Raw genomic sequence first — 5134 nt, forward strand, 5'->3', positions numbered from 1 at the left:
GAAGTCGTCTTTCGAGACCAGTTGTACACGAAACTCTAGTACTCATGAAGATCTCTCGTGTTTTCTTCTTTCCTTGTGGTTATCAGCATATATATATATATATATATATATATATATATATATATATATATATATATATATATATATATATATATATATATATATATATATATATATATATATAACCGGTCGGAATTACTGGACTTTAATTTCTCACTAGACTTGGGGTTTATTAAAGATTATTAGATGGTAATTGCAGTGGAAGCGCCCCTTTGAGAGAAATCCCGAACCAGCACAAGAACACTTAAATTTACTAAACAAAATGAATTGTCCATGACCTGTGGAAGGATAGCGTCTGTGACTGGGATGAATGAGACACACTGTAAAATTTACACTTATATTCCCTCCAACACTACAAACACAATCAATAATGGTACACCAATATGCACACCTCTTAACCTGAACTTAAAACACTACTCTGGGGAATAAAAGTTATACATGATGTTGAAATTATTAGAAACTCAGGCAATGCCTCATTAGAGAACAATAAGTTTAAAGTATTAAGAAATGTTGCTTGCACACATGAAACAGGCCTTAAGGGCTTTCAACAAAATTATATCCAGCACTGAGAAAATGGTATTAAAAAATAAGAAATTAATAACTCTACAATGAATAGGCCTTAAGGGCACTCAATAAAATTATATCACCCCAACAGATGCACACTTCCTGACCTAACTTAACCACTACTCTGGGGAACAAAGGTTATACCTCAGATCGGAATTATAAAGAAAAATTAGATGCATTAAAGGAATTAGATCACAGTATCACTCTGGTTCCACTTAGTGACACAAACATTCAAAAAACAATACTATCAAAATCATTTGGGAACTATTACTACACACGTCAAGATAATATCAGTAACTGAAAAATGGTATTAACTACACACAAAAATATTGTCACTATTATTGAGATGTTACTGGGTCCACCAATACCCGTGAACCATGCTCCACCCGACTCAACATACACCCGTAATAAGGGAGATAAAATGATCCTCTTGGTATCCCCTAGACTCCTGGTCTCAGTGTGTGACCATTTATTTACTCAGATTGCCTCAGTGTACTCTCAGTGCGTCCATGGGCGGGAAGAGAGAACGCCCGCAGGTGACCATGGCCAGTAGGTAATACTTCTAGCTGACCGAGGGCACGTGGTGTTGTGCACCCACGTGGTAAGAACTGATCACCCAATGCTGATGCTGGTCCCGTGTCGTTTTAGTTGTCGGGAGCACTCGTCCACTCTGAGATCCTTTGCTGCCCCGCTAACCAGTGACAAGCCTACACTGATAGTTCCAAGGCGACAATCGCCAGTCCTCAATCATCAACGGCAGTCAATTTCTCGCAGTCAAGTGGGTTCTGACGGAAACCCTGAAATTGACTCGCTGTTAGCTCTTAATAACTTTATCACTGCCCTATCTAACCCCTATCTGAGATTGAATGAGACTTACTTGTTATATTGTACTGCAATAGCGCAACACGGTGACTAGACCACGTGATTATTTCTGTGGACGGAAGCACAGGGATGTCCTGTAGGTCCAATCGCTTTCACGTGACTGAGAGCTAGCCAACCTCATGTCCTCTCAAGGCGTTAGCTTAGGCCTACGTGACATATTTTCCTCCTAACTAATAACTCCTTGGGACACCCGTAACATTATTCAGACTGATAAACGATCTATAATAATTTCAAATTCAATAATAGTCCCTTAACTTCATAAATCGTATCATTATTAATTCGGCAAATTACATTTAATATCATATAGGCCTAGTTCCACAACCTCTCGCTATGTGCAGGGAGCGCTCTCTTCCCTCAGACGACCTTGAAAACTCAGTATCGCCAATGGCAAGGCGTTTGAAATTACTTTGAAATTTCTGAATATTATATATATATATATATATATATATATATATATATATATATATATATATATATATATATATATATATATATATATATATATATATATATATATATATATTGATAGACATTAGCTTTCGTCTTTATTCAAGACATCTTCAGTTGCCTCTGAAGATGTCTTGAATAAAGACGAAAGCTAAGGTCTGTTTCCATTTTCCCGTGATTTTATCAAGATTATCTTATCCACGTTTTCATTGTGGATTTACATGAAATATATATATATATATATATATATATATATATATATATATATATATATATATATATATATATATATATATATATATATATATATATATATATATATATATATATATTATATATATATATATATATATATATATATATATATATATATATATATATATATATATATATATATATATATATATACAGTTACCTGAATTGTAAATAATTACTCCTGATTTAAATAATAGTCTTGCACGAGTCCACATTCCTTTGTCTGCACACGCATCCTACCAGCTACCGTTGAATGTCAAATTACCTGCCAACGTCAGTTTCTTAATGATCCTGACACAATACTCACCACTTTCAGTAAAAACCGGCAATTATGGAGGGGCTCACCAACTAAGCTCCACTATTAATTCCTGGCCTCCATCCACATCAGCAAACCTTGAGTATCAATTTATATTGTAGGATATCCTAACTTTATTCTTTGTACTTAGTTTGATGTAATATAAACCCCGACATTGCCACTTTGAGTGTTTATTTAATGTGTATATTGTCCTGATACCAACCACTTTAAGACAAAATGGTGCTGTGTCCAGGATTTTAGGCCTAAATGTAACTTTATTATTTGAAGGGAGTAACTATAACTGTAACGTACTGGTAAGCTAGCCTGATTGTTTATGGCTTATCTTGTGCGGAGTTGCACGTGTTAATGAAGCCCAGCGTGGCTGGGGGGCTGTGGGCACAGGGGACTCAAATCTCATACTAATTGAAGGGGTATGACCGCTTCTAAGTATAATCAAGTTAAAATTGGAGTTAACCGACATCTTAAACGGAGCTTACCATACAGTAAACACCGATATACAGGTATTCTTAAGGCAATGAGTAAGCAGGAGTTAGACACAGGGGACGGTGTTCAGTTGTATACAGCTCCTCCCCGACTTACGACAGGGTTAGGGACCCAAATCCAGGTCGTAAGTCGAAAATGATTAAATTATACATAGAAAATCTAAAATGAATGTCTCTTTTTCTTCTCAGCACCACAAAACTCTCACTTTTAAGCTTGCCAGCCATTTTAAAGTGAATTACAAACGAAAATTTTGTCTGTGTACTGACGTTGGGACTCGAAAATACGTAATTTGACAAAATTTTGGTACGACTGAGGCGGGTCGTAAGTCGGGGAGGAGCTGTACAACCGGGAGTTATACGTAATTGATGCTTCTTTTCTGTGCTATTCCCTGGAAGTGTTTTCTTTTTAATTTTATGCATTCAAAGTAAATTTAATAATTAACTATAAATTTAGTACTGTACTGTAATTTAACTTAACCCTGTCGCGCATGAGGTTAGTTTTAAGTTTTTCGGTTCAAAGATCACATCTCTGTGGCCTCCAGGGCAGGTGAGACAGCACGCACGGTGATTATGATTGTTTTATTTATTTTTTTTTATTTTTTTATTTATCAATTCTCCCCCCCCGAAAAAAAATTATTGCCATAAACATTTATCTTTGGCTTCGTAACTGATTGCTCTGCAACATACTCCAAAAATGAAAGAATAATACAAGCATACATATAGCTATTTTTGTCACTTCGAATAGACATTAGAGAAAAATATACACACCAATACGTTCACAACCTCCTAGCTCAAAATTGTCAAAGTCAACTTTTCAAGTACTATACACTGCTAGAAGTGTAATGTTATGAGCTTTCCAGCACAGTAATCAGATTTCTGATACGACCAATAGTTTTTTTATAAAATAGCAAAGAAACTTATTCTAAATGGTAAAAAAAAAATCAATTATTTTTGTGCCTTTGTTTTATATCGATATAAATTTTATTGCATCTTGTAGTCAACTCTACAATGAAGAGAATGATACTGATAAAATTCATTAAGTCTTGAGGGTTTTTTGAGCAATTTTGTTATATGCGGCGGGCATTCGACCGCATCGCATGACTTACGGTACGGGTATACTGTATAGTATAATACAGTGATCCCTCGGTTAACGAGCGCCTCGGTTAACGAAATTTCGGTTAACAAATTACCTTCCATAAGATTCTTCACTTAGGTTAATGAGCAAACCCTCGGTTAACGAATTCCTTACGAATTTTTCCCAATATGTTTTCGCCTGCTCACCAGCTGTAGTACAGTATTAGTCCGCCAATAGAGTAATCGGTTTTAGGGCTTAAATTTATTACCACTTGAGTAAATATCAAGAAGGTTGTACTATTCAATAATTTTCCTAGTCTTATATTAACGTTTTTAGTCATTTTAACAATTATTTAACATAATTGAAGTACAGGGAACTAGTTTTTAGCGTGCCAAAAAGCCACTCAACACACCCAGCATGGCGTCAGTGTGTGTCCCTGCTTCAGACTCTCTTGAACATAAACTATTTTTACATTTTTACAGTGCAATTATTGGTCATTCTGAAGTTCATTTTACATATTGACAATATACAGTATAATGCAGTGCAGTGTTGATTTAAAGAAAATAATCTTGAATTACACCAAGTGAACTATAATTTTATGGGTGAAATGGCGGCATGGGATGACTTCTCTTCCACCCCAATGCCTTCTCTTCTCCCTTCTCCTCCACCCCCATTCTAATTCCCATCATCATCATCATGCACACCTCAAAGTAAGTGTACTTTGCTGCATTTATTTTTAGTTTGTATATAATTTTCGGCGAGCTGGAACCAACTACCCAAAAACCCATTGAAACAATGGTTTCGGTTAACGAGCAACCTTCTGGAACGACTTGTGCTCATTAACCGAGGGACCACTGTATACGAGAATAACACAAATTCTAACAAAATATACCATAATAACATAAATTGTATTATAGTATAAGTTAAAATAAGTGTTGGACAAGTCTGGTCTTGAAAGAGCTCACACTCAGTGCCTTCACAACACACTGGCAGATTGTTCCAAGAGTTCACAACCCTCACTCCGAAAACGTTTGCCCTCACAGTTTTCTAGAC

Source organism: Homarus americanus, unplaced genomic scaffold (assembly GCF_018991925.1).
Source record: "Homarus americanus isolate GMGI-L3 unplaced genomic scaffold, GMGI_Hamer_2.0 scaffold17515, whole genome shotgun sequence".
Classification (NCBI taxonomy): domain Eukaryota; kingdom Metazoa; phylum Arthropoda; class Malacostraca; order Decapoda; family Nephropidae; genus Homarus; species Homarus americanus.